Source organism: Acipenser ruthenus, chromosome 28 (genome assembly GCF_902713425.1).
Source record: "Acipenser ruthenus chromosome 28, fAciRut3.2 maternal haplotype, whole genome shotgun sequence".
Classification (NCBI taxonomy): domain Eukaryota; kingdom Metazoa; phylum Chordata; class Actinopteri; order Acipenseriformes; family Acipenseridae; genus Acipenser; species Acipenser ruthenus.
Window position 1 is genome coordinate 19,118,677 of NC_081216.1, and position 17,908 is coordinate 19,136,584.

Genomic DNA, 17,908 nt, shown 5'->3' on the forward strand with positions numbered 1-17,908 from the left:
AAATACAGGCAGTACAGAACATTTGAACAACATTTTTTTTTTTAATATTCTGTTGGGAGCCATGCCATTTGTTGGTCCCGAGTTTCTGGCTGGAAAAATCTAGCTAGAGATTTGTGAACTTTGAGCTCAGACTTTCTCATTCCAGTGTCCCTTGTGATAACCACTATGTCAGTTGGTTATTTTCCATTGGCTAGCCACACTCTTATTATGCCATCTCACATCTTTCAATTACATTCTGCAAATAGGCTGCAATCAAGATATAGCATCTAATCTGGACATGAGAATTGAATCGAGTGTCTCATCAAGCACGGCATCAATGGCGTTTGGTTTATGTGTTTTTCTGTCTGTGAGAAGCATTATCCAGGGTGAGGAGTGGCAAAGCATTTTAATAATGCTTCATTGCAAACAACATGCAAGGTCTAGTTTTTAGAAGGACTTGTCTTTACTAGAAGCACTACAGCTAAATTTTCTGTTTTCTAGATTTTGTTCCACTGGTGTCGTCCAGTTGACCATTTCCTGGCCACATTGTTTTTATCCACTGGCCTTATCAATTAAACTGATCTTTTTCACATTATACTCCATGTTCACAAACTATAGTATTCCATGTGATTAGCCATTACCCTTACATTAGTACCCTAGTTATCATTGTGCATAGCCAACTGAACACTGGACTATAATCCAACCGATCAGTATTTGCAATAGTATCATGCAAACATTTTTAGAGTTTAAACTAAATCTACTGTATTAGGTGTAGGGTGGGTTTGAGAAGGACACTGCTGGGAGCCATCACAGGATGTCAAGTTGTAGCGAGACTCTCTAGTCCTATAGATCTGCTGTATGAGTCATTGACAGGTGGAGAGCTGGGAACTGATGTACTGACAGAATGATAAGAAGTGCTCTGCTGAAGACTTAAACAGAGGCTGGAAAAAAAAAACACTTGTCTGCCATTCAAAAATAATACGATCCGGCTGTTGACTTCTAATGTGCAGGAATGTGTATTGCTCTTTCTCATAAAGCAGACATGTTTTTACAGCTGAGCTCTGATAAGCGTCTTCAGGGTCTTTTTTTTATCTAAATAGTGCTATTTTTTGTTCTACTGTGATATAATTGTGTTGGTGATGCTGGCTGGGGATTTTGATTCCTACTGTCTCATTCGCTGAATTATGTTCAGTTCCAGTCCTCTTCATCTATTAAATGGTATAAGTGGCATCCTCAGGGATTGGCTTGTGGTTCTTCAGTGGAATTTGATGAGTCTGTATGCTTTAAAGCACCAGCACTGGGTGCAATTAAAATGTTTTCAGGATTCAGAATCTGGAGATTTTCTACTGAGGATTATAGGAGAGAAAATATTTATCAGTTGAGCGATCTCTGTTTCACAAAAGTATTAAAGATGAAAATTCTATCCAATTCTCTCCTGCAGTGTATTGCAGGGCAAACACACAAGAGTGCTTAATATCACTAATACAGCAGTACACCAGTTTGGCATGATACTGTATCATTTTATATCACAAGCATGGGTGTATCTAGTGTGGAATACATTGTTCCACTTTAGTGGAATAACATGCTTACCGGGATCAGTTTCAAACATGCCTTTCTTTGCTTACATTCCAACCCAGTGGTGTGCTGCTGAAATTCAGGACAGAGCTGCGCTTCGGTACTGTAGTTCAAACAATACTGCCCACCGATATGTGTTTCATAGCTATTTTTAAAATGTTAAGTGACTGAGTCACAATGTAACTCTTTGGAAGTCCCTTGAGTTACAGCTTTAGTGTGCCCAGCTGCACTGTGGAACTGGAGATATTACAAAACAAAACCAGCTGCAATTATTATTCTTGATGTATTATCTGTCTACTTTTAATCAATGTTTTCCATTTTTTTAAATAAATAAATAATAATTATAAAAAAAAATAATGTCAAAGGAGTCTCTAGTTCTAGACATATTTACCCAGCAATTTAGAAGCATCATAAAATTTCGAATTGCCTCGCATCATCGGAGCGCATAAAATACCCATATTTCACTGAGAAATTTTATGTGACATTAGAGATTGTTAAGCACAACAGTGTCCTCTTGGAAAAAGCACTTTGATCATCTCTGCTCTAATTATCGTCATACACACAATGTAAAACACTTGACTCCACAGCAAAGCACAGTTTTTAGAAGATCCCTCGAGTATTATTGACCCTGGCTTACCCCTTTGAATCCTTGCATGCCTGTGGGTCTGCTTTTATAGACTCCTGTAGCGCCCACCTGTTGCGGTATTTGTCTGTATGTCTCTGTCATCCAGCTCAGCATTGCTTCCAGCTCCACACTGAAAAAAAATGTTACAGAAATCTAATATGGTACGCACCCACAGGCATTCTAGATTCTTAAAGGGTTAAAGGGTTATAATTTAAAGTATTGGATTCTATAGCATGTGAATAACCTCGTTTTTGTATTTTTTTCGTTCACTTCTATTTTTGCGTGCTTAGTACTTTTGAGTGAAGAGAATGCCTTGAATAAATACAGTTTGTTAGGTACTGCGGGTTTATACATTTAGAAAAGGCTATTTTGCAAACCATCTGATGGTGAGCTTTCAGGGAATGTACAGTGTTTGTATTGCTTGAGCCGTCATCTGTCATTGAAACATCAGGACTGGAGAAATGCAGAATAATAGTCAGCAATGGGCACGTAATACAGGATACGGTACTTGACATAACTGTTATTTTGGGTTCTATGGACGAGTGAAAGAGCGTGCCTCTCTGCTCGTATACGCAGGACTGGTATCCAATGCTCTGGTGGTGCTATAGATGATGAGACATTTTACATTCGTACTAAATAGAAGGGGGACCACCCACCACTTGTAAGTAAGTAATGTGACCTAGAAAAGCCTGCTGGTTCTGCTGAACGAGGGCCAGCCGATTCCAGGTGCTTTTGGTTTGGTTTCAGTGTTAAGCTGTGAAATCCAAGGTGAATGATGGGTCTGTTCAAATGTGAGCATGGCTGAATATCACTCCCACTCACAGCACCACCTGTCTCAACCTCTTTGGGAAATGGCATCGAAAGAGCTTGCAGATATTTAGTAAGTAAGTTTGATTTATTTATTTATTTATTTATTTATTTAGCACCTTTCCTACAACAGTATCTCAAAGCAGTTTACAAGTCAATACAAATAAAAAATTACAATAAAATGAATTAAAACAATAAAAAATATGAACATGAAAAAGTTATTGTAAAATAAATCAAACCCCCCCCCCCCAAAAAAAAAATCAATATAAGGAGAGAAATAAAGAGAGAACAACATTTAACATTTTGTATAAAATGCTAGTCTAAAAAAGTGAGTTTTCAATCTTGATTGAAAAATATTAAGTGACTGCATCCCTAATGTCAGATGGTAGTTTATTCCATAATCTGGGGGCATTGTAACTAAAAGAGCTCTTTCTCCTTTCTTTTGTCTTCATTTTTTGGGAGGGTCAGAAGACCAGAATCGGCCGACCTTAAAGCACGTCTAGGTACATATAGGGACATAAGCTCTTTTAGATAATCGGGTGCCAGGCCATGTAGTGTTTTGTAAGTTAAAACTAGGATCTTATCAACTCTATTTTACTGGAAGCCAGTGTAGAGAAGCAAGCATGGGAGTTATGTGGTCACTGGCCTCTGATTTTGGGTTTGAATTGAAATTACTCAACTCTGATTTTTAGAGAATTGGCAAATTCCAGTTGTTGCTGAGAACTCAAAATCAAAACTTCTGTCTTACCTGAGTTTAGTTGCAAACAATTGAGACATCCAGATTTTTACATCATTCAGGCACTCGTTTAAATCAGAGATGGCAGAGTTTCACAGAAATATAAAGATGTGTGTCATCAGCATAGCTGTAAAAATGTACACAGTGTTTATGAAATAGCTCTCCCAGTGGTAGCATGTATGAAGAAAATAATATGGGACCAAGAATGGAGCCCTGGGGAACGCCACAGGTAATTGTAGATAAACCTGATGCTTATTCTCACAAGGAAACAAAATCCTGTCTGTTAGTAAAATATGATTTAAACCTGTTTAGTACAGTTCCAGGCAACCCTACCCAGTTAAGGTGATGCACTAAAATGGTATGATCAACAGTAAATAAAACAGTCTAATAAAACCAGAATGGAAATATACCCAGTCTGCACTTACCAATAAGTCATTACAACTGTAATCAGTGCAGTCTCTCTACTATGAGCAGGTCGAAAACCTGATTGGAACTTTTCAAGAACTTTATTGTTATCAAGAAACATATTAAGTTGATTGGCTACTACCTTCTCCAAGATCTTAGATCTTAAGGTAAATTGGAGGGAAGTTTAAAATTGCTCAAAACTGTAGGATGTAAATTCAATTTTTTGAGTAACAGCTTAACCACTTCAGTTTTAAAAGCAGTTGGTACTGTTCCAGTTGACAAAGATCTGTTATAATTTCTAAAACAAAGTCACATAGATCAATAAAAATGCCTTTTGAGGATTTTCGTTGGAATTGCATCTAAAAAATAAGTGATATAGGCCATGAATTTTTTATTTCTTTATTTTTTTTATTTTTTAAATGTACTGTATAAAGACAGATAAAAACTTCTTGTTGAAACATTTGTTTAAATTGTTACTAAGTGACATTTTAGTACTAGATATATAAGTCAGCATTCACTACAGCGTAATGAAGTAAGCTGTTGGATGTTTGCGGATGAAAATGGATGCTATTAAATTATTTGTTTGCAATGGTGGAGCAGTATTATGAAGATTAATTAGGCGAGACGGGAGAACAAAGGAAAAAGCCTATGTTGCATTATTTATTTTCACACCCAAATTAGTTTATAATTTAAATCTTTGATAACTGGGACCGGTATCATTAATTTGTCTAAAGAGAGCATTTAGACAGACGGTGTTTGCTATAGGCATTAGCTTTGCTGAAACCTTTATTGCAATGCACTGTTAATATATAGTCATGTAGTTTTAAATTGCAGATTATATTTAGTGTAAACTGCAATTAAGGTGTCTCCTGTGTTCTAAAAACAAAGCTGTTGATTTTGGAATGTAGAATGTGTTACTTATCTCAGTAATTAATCAAAAGGCTTTTTTCCCCACTAAATATAAGATTTATATTATGTATCTTAAAGAAGGGAAGCTCACACAGGTGTTGTGGTTGAGATTAATAATCCATCTATCCTTTAGTCTTGCATTGATAACGTAAAAATCCCTTGTGGAATTCTGAACCAAGGCTAGATGAAATGGTCTTCAGCAGCTACTGTAGGCTTGTGCTTGTGAACCTTGCTGAGCTTAAACTTTAAAACAAACAAAAAAATACATTTCAGTGATGTGTGAAACAGAAACAAGACAAGAATAAGACATCAAATACCTCGAATGACACGTGGGTAAGAGAATAATACACTTTACCTTTTAAAATACTAAAATCTATAAAAAATGTGTGTAGCCCTCAAGTAATTAAATTTGGTACCTATCAAGTAATATTACGTTTATTATTTGTTTCCACGATTTATAGTACTTAAAGGACTCTTGTTTTCCGTTTTTTAGTTACTTAGCAACCCCTTCAAACGGTTTACATATTGTGAGCGGTGTAAACAAGCTGTATTCGCTACAGAAATGCAGTACGCTTGAGGTAGTTTTCAAATATGTATTATTCTTTTTCAAAGTCAGGATTATCACTGCTTTCCTAAAGCTGTTGATTTTTTTTTTTTATATCTAAATAAAACATGTACGAGTCCCGGTATCTTTCAGCATTCCATTCCATTTCTTTTTTTAAAATGTGTAAAATCACTAATAATAATGTTTTTGAAATAGCTGTACATCTTTCGACTTGTAATCCCCAGTGATGGAGATACACTTTTGCTTAGCTCTTTTTAATTTTGTGGCAGCTGAATGTCTCTGCATTGAAGTCACTGAATGTCAAATGTCTTGCATTAGTACATTACTCATGAACTAACGAATGCCTGTCAGACCAGGGAGAGATCATTTTGCAACCCTTGGTAATGATACGTTTGCCTGGGGTTTATTTTCTACTCCCCACTGTTTTAATCATGAATATCATTAATGGCCTAATTGTATGGAATTAAGATTTTATCAAAGTAGACCGGTGGGTGACCTTTGTTTATTCTGGTGTCATTAATAGTGAGGCCTGTCTACCGTGCTGAATTTCCTATTGGTTATCAGTTAGCAGACAGCTTTAAGAAGGGGGGGGGGATCATATCAATCACTAAGTTTTAACCTTTGAAGACATTGGAGACTGGCACCATCAATTTGGTCTTTGGCTCGCATCTAATGTGAAAATATAACTTTAGCAGGTACTGCATCTTTGTGAATGTGGGTAGGACTGTATGTTGGGCTGAAAGTTAAATCATAAGACACCAAGACTGTGTTCTAAATCCACAAGTTTGACAAGGTGTTGATTGACAAATTATAGAGTCTGCCTGGTTTCGGACTTGCGTCTGTTTGGAATGTGAAAGCAGTACAACATTTCAAAGTCACCTTCGTCAAGGCACACTCTTTCTATTTTTGGCTGACAACTTGAAGGCTGTGTTCGGCTATGGTTGTTCAAATAAAAGATTTTTGGGTATGTGCGGAATGAGAAATTACCACCTTAGTTCAACATTTGAAAGTGACATTTATCAAGTTGTGCACGTTGTTGTTGTTGTTGTTGTTGTTGTTGTTGTTGTTGTTGTTGTTGTAAATATAGAATGTACCCTAGTAAGAGGAATTAACCAATAGCATTGTTTAACATTGTTACCAGTCCCCATTTTATTGTTCTTAGAACCTTTTGGCTCTTTGCTTGTTTAAAACCATGTACTGCACCTGTCTATACAGTAAGTAAGTAAGTAGTAATGACACAGTGGCAGATCTCAATACCTTCATCCTAAAATTAGTAAACCTGTTTTTTTTGTGTGTTTTTTATATTCTGCTGAAAAAAGAGCTAAAGAGTGGTGGTATTTAGATCCACCACTGTTCAGATCATTAAAATAGGCCCCAGTGGCTCAAAACTCTGCTGGTAGAATCAGTGTGTAATGAATTGGCACCTCAGCCCCCTGATTTGGCATCTCAGCCCATTCAATTGAATGGAAAGGCAAAGGCTTGGCACGAAGCGCAAATGATATGGTCCAAAGACGAACGTCTTACCATCCACCTGAAGTGCAAGCTGTGTAGTTGAGCGGTAAGCATGTGTCTTCTGCAGATGCCAGTATTATTAACTCATCAGCCGCTAGGAGGAGATTCATAACAGGTGATCAGACCCCACCCTACGTATTTATCAGTGACACGGCCACTCCCCGCTGTCATCGTCATTGTGTGCCACTCACATCGCTGCACTGGAAATGCTATTGTTAGTTAAATCATTGATGAAACAGGAGAGATGCAACTGTCACTTTTTATAACCTGCGTTACAAAGCAGCGTTGTATCAGGCAAACACACACCATCAGCCTTCTGAGAAGCAGGATTTGATATAGTGCCTGCTGATTTGGTTTATTGATGAGGGGAAAAAATAGACAATATATTCTGATCACCAGGGTATGGAATCCAGGTCAGGTAACAAAAGAAATTAGACCTGCTCACCCCTGACTAGTTCCTTTTTGTAGGTGTCAGTAGCTTTTATATTACAAAAGTTCATCTGGGTTGCAGGTACTGTAGCTGGCCCTTTTCGATTTAATATTCTCAACACATGCTGTACCTGCCTTCCCCTGTTATGGATTAGAGAGGACTGGTGGGTCAGTGTTCTGCTGCACTGATAAAGGTTATAGTATTGCAATGAAAAGTAGTCAAACATGTTATAAATCTTCATAGTAGCCACTTGGATCTGCACTCCAAATGCATCAGCAATACTGACATCATCATTGGCACCATAATTTCTTTGGTTTTGGGCTCACTTTCATAGTACATAATATGCCAGCCTCTCATCCACATCCAGTGTGCTGTAAATCTGAACCAGTCCGTGGGCTTGTGTAAAATACTGAACTGCTCTGTGACCTTGAGCAATTACACTTCCTTATTTATCATTGTTAAAGTAATTTACACAGCAAGTAGATATAAATCTGATAGTGTGTGTAGGAAGCGTGCACAGATAGAAATGCTAATTTTCTTCTTTTGTATTTAATTCATCAAAATAACACTTTTTTAAAATGGGTACACTTGTGTTTCCCATCCTCATTGTGAATATTGAATGTGCAGCTTAAAGATGCAAAATCTGAAATACACAGTCTGCTGCTTTGAGTCACAAAGTAATTTCTAGCCTCCCAGTTCTCTTATCCTTTTGATTTCATTTCAAAAGTGTTTTTCTTCCTCCCTGTGTGCAGTCAATATGATATTCAGAGCAAATGCGCCTTTATATGTTTGTTTATGCATGTTATGTTGTAACAAATTATCCCTTTTAAGATCTCCTGAGGAAAATAAAAAATTGTATTTGAGAAGTAAAATGCAAATGAGGAAACTGTTCTGAGATGTAATTCAATTATTGAATAATTACATGGCAATTACTGTACATAATTGGGCAAACTATACAGGATAATAGACATTTAATGGTAGCCAGTCTTACTGGGTTGTACACAGGCAACATATATTGAAGTAAGTGACTACTTTATTGCTAATACCAGGGAAAAGGGAAAAAATAAAAGGTGGAATTGAAGTAGAGAGGTTGACCTACTCAAAAAGCAAAACACATTGATGTTTACAACTGGGAATACTGATACTGATACTGCAACAGACTTCCAGCATGTTTTAAAGTAACCTGGTAAATCGAACCTTACAATTGCAAGTGTTTATTGAAAGATACCATTGTGATATGGTGTTTCTTGACCAATGACACTAACACATGTTTTAAGTCCTGAATTCAAGTTGGTTCAAAACTTTAATAAATAAATACATACATTTGCTCTGTTTTCTAACCGATTTCTACTGTTTGGAAATAATCTGATACAGCATAGGGAACATCAGTGGTTATTCAGTTTGATTATATTTCACAATATAATTCTTTATTGAACAAACACATCTGTACCCCATGTACTGTAACAGCTTGAAGATAGATAAACACACACACATACATATAAACAGTTATTTAAATGTATGTTTTTTTGTCACTTAAGGTGTGCCAAAGAATTGATCTTTCTGATGCACACCTATAATCACAAATGCAAAGCAATAATTCCTAGACATTATGTAGGTAAAATGACATCAGCTATTAAAAATGCATTATCGGCACCAAAAACAAAAGCAATTCTAATGTCAGGTCACAGAATACATAATCAGATTCAGTACGACCTCACTTCAGTGCTCAGTGTTAATTGGGAGCAGAGTGCTTCAATTTAATATGCAGTTTTAAAAAATGTGCATTACAGTAAATGTATACATACATAACACACAATTATTTACATTATTTCTGGACATAATTGCTTTCCAAAGAGGAGGCTAGCTGTGGATGAAAATGTTGAGCCAAAAGGCTCTCTTTGTTCAAGGAATTAGAGAAGAGCCACTAAACACTCAAAGGGATAATTAATGACCTAGATATAATTGTTTGTGGCAGATTAATAGCAAAACAGACAGAGGAGCCTTGGTTAGCATGAGGTTAGCATTCACAAGGCAGATACAAATTCCTCTGTTCCCTGTCACAATGCTGGACATGTGGGAGTAGAGAGAACTCCATAGAGTGCTCGCTGCTTTCTGACCAATCATGTGTTGGCAGCTGGGCAAAGCTAGATTTGTCCAATCAGGCTTGGGATGCCAAAGCTGGTATTGAATCCCCTTGAAATGTGACCATTAGCTCACACCTCCTAACTGTTCTATGTATAGGAGTGCCTTGCAGATGAGGGTGATTAGCAGCACTGCAAAATATTTCTGCGCCGGTGAAATAAAAAAAAAAAAAAAGTGTCAAAGTGAAGAAATGGTACTATATGCGCAAGGGTGTGCCCACTGAGCAAAGCTTCATTACTGTGACTCCGCAAGGAGGGTGGGGGGCTTTATAGTGAAGGAAAAACTCTTTTGAGGACGGCTGCTGATACAGTAAATGCACACTCTGAAAATGACCCTTCTCACTTGCACTATTTGCCGCTTGTGGCTTTGCTTTTTCGTGGTAACATTGTAGTTTTGTTTTTAAAGTGCTGTGCCTGAGAGGGAACTGATAAGCTCCATGGCATTCCACTCTGTTAGCGTGCGAGGAGTAGGAGTAAGACCTTGACTTCTCTTTTAGATACAGTACTGTGAATTAATTTCCAACCAGAGTGCTCTGGGCAATATCGGACTGAAGTGTTGAAGGAAAACACACGGGAAGATTGTATTCCCCCGGACGCTGCTTCTGTTTCACTGACAAGTTCAGAGAAAACAAGTCACTGAGTCTGAAGGGAAGAGGTTTCTTGCTATGGGGAGACAGGTAAATGGTGGACTTCTGCTTTTTACACCTAAGAAATGTTGTGGTGGCTTGACTTTTTAGGATTAGAATTTCAATGGGAAATCTAGAACTCAGTTAATGTATTTTTAAGGCAACATAGACAGTAGCAGCATGCAAGACCTTGTGCTGGTAATGTACTGAATGAACAGAAGAATGTTATAGTTTGTCATTTATAGTGAAGCTGGACTTTAAAGTATTATACAAACACCAAGGTTTAACATTGTTACTCACTAGACTGTATAGTAAACATCCAGATGTATATTGGAAACTGGATATAAATTATATACGTACTGTTTACTGTATGTTGGTTTAAGTAGTTTATTAGTATCATCTGTTGAAATCTATTTGGCAGACTTAATCCACTCCTTAGGATATCCAAGACAAATGTGACTTCACCGCTCACAAGCAAACTTTGCAACAGGGGGTATTACTTTACAGTAGACTTTCCATTGTTTTACAAGCAAGTAATACTGTTTAAATCGTAGTGACAAGCTGCTTTAAACTGGTTGGGCTGAAAGATAAGAGAGTGTTGTATAAATGTCAGCCCAGGCATAACCTAGGTGCAGAACCTTTGTGTAGAAAAGAGTACAATTTAAAAACAGGTGGCTGTCGGGTTTATGGTTTGGTATCCTGGGATGTTCTCCATAGTATATCGTATGTGATGTGAGCATGTAATAATACTGTTTTATAATACTAATTCAGATGATTAATGCCTTGCAGGCACCTGAGTTCAGCAATTAACCACTAGCTAATAAAATAGCTGGGCTCTGTTCCTAAATTGTTTCTTGTAATTTGATTAACTTGTTTCTATTGGTTGTGGTCATTTGTAATTGTGGATGTTTTTTTTATACTGTATGCCACCTTTTTGACCCTTGAAAAAGATCTCCAAGGGACTTTCCTGAATAAATAAATGAAATAAAATACAAAATCAGTTTTGCTTCATTTCACTCATGCCCTGAAACAATTCAAAGAAGAAAATTGTTTTTTTTAGAAATAAATTACAACTCAACTGACAGTGAACACATAGATGGCAACATTCAAGCTTGTTAAAAGTCAGTTGTTGATCTGTGTTGAAAATGTGCACAATATTTGTCAGGCGTCATTGTGAAAATAGAAACGAACTTTAGACTCGCAGAGTCACCTAAACAGGTATTGTGAAATATTCTGTATGTAAACTGTTGTTGCCAATGCCAGAGACTACTGTTTCAGATTAAAGTTAGTATAAACAGATCTAAACTAAAATGAAGAAGTTGTTTTTCTAAAAGCATCCCCCGTGGATTAGTACAGATTTAGGCTGGGGGCTTTATAGTACCTCTTGAGCAGTGAAGGATTTGTGAGCAGGTTAGTAGAAACAGTTTGTTTACCAGACCTTTTGGCCTTATTTCATTGATTTAAATACTGCCACCATATCGTTAAAAAAGAGGCTATTGTGTACCAAGGTCACAAAAACTAACAACGTCCTCCTGTGTATTTTTTCTAACATCAGTCAGTGTCCTGTTTCAGGGATTTCATCGATGGGTGATATTAAGATCAACCACTGTTTGGATCCTGAATAGGACCCAGTAACTTAAGAGCCTTAGTTTTGTGACTAAGTGAAAGTATCTAGTTTTACTTCTGTAAAAGTATTGGTATTTATTGCAGTCTTAAAAGTTGAGAAGATTTGACATACCCTTTATTAAGTATTAGTTTTATTTCTGCATATTTTTTTTTTTTTTCATTTTGCTTCTCTGAGATTAACATAAAATTTGCAGATGAGATTATTAATTTATACTCGAGAGACAGTATAGTTCAGATCACAGAATACCAGACTGGGGGAGGCTTCAACCTAGAGGTGGCTTGTTAGTAAAATAAACTGTACCTTCAAGGAATGCAAGCAACCTGAATGGCACAAAGTCTGTTTTTTATGTAGTAGATTGCACAGGATGATGAACTACTCTAGAAAATAATACAGTAAGCAGTCACTATAAAGCAGTCATTATTTAATATAAAATTGAACATCATTGTAGTGTTCTGTTGCAGTGGGTGTCTCCGTGTGTTTATCTGCTTGTAACTGTATACATCATGTTGGTGTAACCTTTGCCTGCCTTCTATAAACTGCTCAGGAATGCAAATTGATCGTGAAATGAGTTCATCTTCTTTTTTATTTATTTTTATTTGACATTTGATGTCAGGTGCTTTGGGAGTCCCATTAAGGATTGAGAGACTAATTGTGGAATCCAATGGATTACCAATCTGAAATAGCTGACTTCCTGGGCTGCATTTCCTCTGCAGTCCAGGATCTGAACAGGTCCATTACAAAGCAGACCAGATGAAAGAATGGGGTGCATCGTAAACTGGAATAGAATGTAATGTAACAGTGTGGAGCTCACGCATTGAACTCACTGTTTATTTTATTTTGTTTGTTTAACTATGTACAGTGCATATTGTGTGCAGTTATTTAAAAAAATAAAAAATCTATTTTTAAATCCAGCATTGGCTTTTCTCACTGTGAGTGTAGCAAGTCCATTAAAACTGTGAGGGTTAAAACCTTAACTGTAAACTAAAATAAAAAAAAACCCTAAACTGCATAGTATTTAACTAAACGTTTTGAGTAGCTTGCATTGACTTTCACAATAAAAAAATGACTTTAATCAAAAGATTAGAGGAGACTACTGTATATGTTTTGAATAGATATGGAATAAATAACCTCACACTGCACAAATCCCACTGTATAAAATCTTTGACAGCGGTTGAACTCTTAGAAAATGTTGAAATATTGGAACTCTAAACTGGTCACATCCCTTTGTGCTGAACTTTTACCTCATGAAGTAGTCTAACCTGTTGATTCCTTCCCATTCCTAAAAAACTGCACTTTTATACTGTGATGCAGAAAATACGTTGCTGCTGAGAATTATTCCCTTGAGGTGTTTGCTACTGTAGTTCTAAAGAATGGCGTTTCTATAAATAATAAATTTATATTAATGAATTAAGCAGTAATTTATATTTTGTATAGGGAGTGTTGGCACTACTGTACAGCTACTGTGGGTCTTTTTTGAATGTCTAAAATACGTAGACTTCCTTTCTTGTGATAGCTCTCCATTTGGTAGTAAATTCCATAACAAGTGAAGCAACAGCCATTTGTTAAACAACAATGGAGCACAAGAATGTGCACATCTGAGTGTGAGCAAGACTCGTCTATTGTACAGTGTTAATGCTGTTTAGCACCAGAAAGCCACATTGCTATTCCGTTGTATTTGGAAGGACACCTGTATTTTACTACAGATGCATACTGTAGCTAAATGTTTGAAATACTTTTTTTTTTTTTTTTTTAAGAAGAAAAAATAAATAAAAATGCTTCAATTATCACTTCAGTGTTCAACAGTCGGGGTATGTACTGTTGTAGGGAGGTCTCTGGTATCTAATTGGTGTTACTACTGAGTTCAAAACCCTTTTTTTTGCTTTATATACAGTAGTAGGTTGATATTTTCATGTTTTTAGTTTCCATTTTGTATTGGGAGTAGGTGGTTAATAAAGCTTGGAACAAATACTATATTTTTTGGTAAACAATTTCAAGGAATTGTATCCCATTTGGAAGTAATTTGCCTGGCTTCCCAGAACTCCTTGCGATAATAAACAAACAATACCGTTCCAACAGAACTCCGTTTACAGCAGGAGAGTCGAAAGTAGTGATTTTGGTGGTTAAATTACGAGAAACTACCCTCCTGAATGGTATGTGCATATGCCAGTGAAAAATAAATCTATGTGGTAAACCACTAAATATTTCATAACCAAACAGTAAGAGTTGTTTTCCTTCTGAAATATATTCTCTCTCAGAGAGAGAGAGAGAGAGAGAGAGAGAGAGAGAGAGAGAGAGAGAGAACAGTACTTTATTTCAGACACCCTGATATAACCTAGCCTTTGGGTGTTGTGGGTCATGGCCTTGTGTTTGGAAACTTTGATACAGGGACTTGCTAATGGTTTGGATCACAACCCATACCATCTATAACCTACCAGTATAACCTTTCAGAAAACATATTTTTTTGGACCTGTACCTCAGTGAACTCTGTAATTACATACCGTGGGTAAATGTCAAACTTCTTTTATATGGCAAAATAATGGGAGTGGCTGTGACATTCGTAGCAAAGGGTCAGGGTTCAAATGGTTTCCTTCAGCATTACGTTGTAGTTTTGTTAATAGGATTTATTTGAAATTCTAGAAAAGACACGCCTTTTGCTGTTTTGCTACAGGTGAAATTTCCAGGTCACGGCCAAATTCTATTTGTTGTGTCACTCGTACACTTGATTACAGGTGTGTGTGTGTGTGTGTGTGTGTGTGTGGAGGCATTGAGATGCCTTGTAGATGTAATTATACATTTTAATTTTTAAAAATGCAATGTCACATACATTAAAAAAAAAAAATAATTCAATAAAAAAACAAGAAAACAAAGATGATGTATAAAACAATGTAATACAATTATTTGATCAAAATTAAGTATTATTAATTGAGCACCAATGAAACATTAATAATGCCTCATTATAGGGGCATTGCATGGTATTCCTATTCTGAAAGGTCTGTAGGCTTCATAGATGCACCATAGATGAGGTGGCAGTTTGAGGAGCGACACGTTTGTGAGTATTGGAGCTGGTTGCATACTGTACTTGTGGTCTCAGCAGACCTTTAAAATCTGCTCTCCCAGGCTTTATTTATGTATTTATTTCTTGTCAGTTGGCAGTTTCTGCAGTCTTAATGGATTGTGAATCTACATATAAACTATGGAGTGGAGATTAATTGTGATAAGCAGAGCAAGCACTTTCTTGTTGGCGCACAGGGAATGCTGGGTAAATTGTATATTTTACTGCAGCTGAAGCTCATTGACTGGAGATGGTTGGTTCAGAATAGCAATTTTTAATCAAGGAAATTTAGCAAAATACACAGTTACAATAGGTGGGTATACGTGGTGCCACAAATGCATTCTGGAATGTTACTGCCTGCCATTCATACTTTTGATACTACTGCAGCTTCATGAACTGTCCAACCTATGTGTGTGTGTGTGTGTGTGTGTGTGTGTGTGTATTTCAGGATCAAACTATATATAGACTCACTCATTTTAGTATCAGAATTGCAGAATTTCTCCAGAATTTCTCTTTGTTTCTTGCTATTGCCCTTGTCATACAGTATGGTATTACAAACACAGATTACTTTACTAGGATGAAAATGTTTGAAATTAAATCAATACCAATTCATTTTATATAAATCTGTGAACAAACGTAGTATCCATGCGTGTAGTGGCTGAAGTCCAAATCTGGATTGATTTATCGGTTAGCCAAAGACAGAAACACATTATTTTATTAAAGTTGAAAGGGAATATTAATTATTTCACCAGTGTGGTGCTGTGTTTTAAAATGAGTTTCTACATCTCAAGATATTAAATATATCTTTGTTACCCACAGGCCATAATTAGTGCTTGAATATAATAATTTATGGCTTTAGTTATTAAAACTCACAGAGAAATAATGCAGTTAAAAACAGAAACTAGTAAACCAACTAAATTGCCTTTCACTGGTGTTTGTAAAATAAATTCTGTCAACATCAGAAAGCAGGATTCAGAAATGAGGGAACGGTTTGTTGGTAGGATATCAGACATTTCTAACCACATTCACAGAACAGGAATAGCTGTGAAATCATGCATTACCTCCAGCCTGGCAAGTACATAGCATTTCCTGAACAAGGTTTAAATTCAGTCCACTGAAACAGTGGATTGGGTTACTATCACAATGGGAAAGAATCCTAGACTACACAGATGCTGGAGTCTTGAATTGATGCCAGTGTATTTGTTTGGCACTCTCGGGTCTGTAAAGCTGTGGGATGAAAAGTAATGCAGTCCTTGTGCTGTGCTATCAGGTAGTGCCAGTTGCTGTTGCAGTCGGCAGGCTGTGTTTTACTCGGTTATGCTGGAGGATAGACCGCTGATTGTTCCCACCAACGTTTCAAGCTGTCCTACTATCCTGTAGTAGAGTTTATTACTGAGTACTGTATATCATGTCTCTGTTGCAGAGGCATTGTGGTGTATTTACAAGCTAAAGTGTTACGCTCATCTTGAACATCATTAAATTAATAAAGCCGTCTTCGGTAAAGTGGGTGCTGCAGATGCAGCTGCTGTTGGGCTTAGCATCCCAATCCCTGGTCCTCCTCACGAACCTCACACATTGCCGGCATCGTACCGGCTCTTTAGGAAACTCGTGGAGAGATACCAATAGTCCTGCTGTGTTGGAGCAACGCTATATTGCACACCTATTTACCATGGTATCTGTCCTCTGGGTGTGTTGTGTTTTGTTGAGGAAAGCAGCGGGCAGGATGGCGAGTTTCTCCTGGTGTGACGTCATGCATAAATTAGCCGCAGCTGCACAATGTTTGTCATGATCCTTTGAGCTGCCTCTTTCTAAAATAATGGTTGTAAGGATTCTCAGTACAGGTGGTGGCCTATTATGACAACAAATTAGTGGACAAATAGCAAATTTCAACAGTTTTGCACAGTAACTGCCAGGAAGGGCCCTTCCATTTTCCCTAAGCACAGGTTATAACAGAATCAACAAGACAATACAATGTTGGGGTTAATATAGATGTGGCAAGGCAGGGCCCTGCCTGTAAATAATAATATTATTGTTGTGTGGTGATTTGGTGGTGGTTGGCAGGGATGGGGTTAATTTCCTATCCCTGCCAAAATACATGTGAGAATGTGGCTGGAGCTAATTGAGTAACTGATAATTAGGCTCCAGCCACATGGTATAAAAAAGGGGAAAATCCTTTGTTTGGTGGAGGTGTTTTGGGTGAGTGGTTGTTTGTGCTGTGTTTATTTTTGAAAAAGAAGAACTGTAGTGAAAGCTAATGCTCAGCCTACATGTTTGTATTTTGTTTAAACCTTTTGTTTTAGCCCTTGCGCCAGTTATTTTGTAATTGTTTTATTGTGAACGTTTTGTTTTTGTTTAACTGTTTTATTTTTGCTCTGTGAGCAGTGTTTTGTTCAAGTTTTTGTTTTCCTTTTGTTTATTAAACTGCGCAGAAGCGCTTTAACTGCAGTTTCCTGGTCTCTGAGTCTCTTTGCCTGTCGAATAACATCTGGGCCCATGATGCTACCCTGTCACAATAGACTTAACCTTATGATATCGCCCCTTAATCCTTTTTGATATTCCAATCAGGAACAATAAAGTTTAAAGGAAGGAAGGAAGGCGATTGTTTAAGCTTTCGAAGGTCATTTCTTAAACTGCATGTTTCTCCAACATCAGACTATATATTTTTTATGAAAAAAGATGAAATAGTGGCAGAAATTCTAAGTTCTGTAAAAGGGTTTTTGTGTTTCTTTGGGAGCATGTGTTTTTTTTTATACTTGGACACTTTTTAAACTTAGTATTCAGATCCCTGATGGGTGCCTGAAAGACAACATGTAGGGGAGTTTTGAAAGGAACTGTCTTCTAACCCAGTGAACCGAATCCTAGCAGACGTACATTTGCATAAAAGGCACATGAGAGCGCCAGTGATAAGTGATCACATGT

The 17,908-nt window shown here is 37.0% G+C and overlaps 1 protein-coding gene across 18 annotated transcripts in view; it reads left to right on the forward strand.

The window, feature by feature from the left end:
• LOC117435134 (pleckstrin homology domain-containing family A member 7-like) overlaps positions 1–17,908 on the forward strand; it is a 123,883-nt gene that overhangs the window by 53,866 nt on the left and 52,109 nt on the right. The window contains exon 1 of one of the 18 annotated variants that reach the window (XM_059003305.1): positions 9,852–10,361. The exons of the other annotated variants lie outside the window; for them this stretch is intronic. The gene's annotated coding sequence lies outside the window, so the exon portion shown is untranslated. Of the gene's footprint in view, positions 1–9,851; positions 10,362–17,908 lie in introns of those variants that run through there. 18 annotated transcript variants of the gene reach the window in all.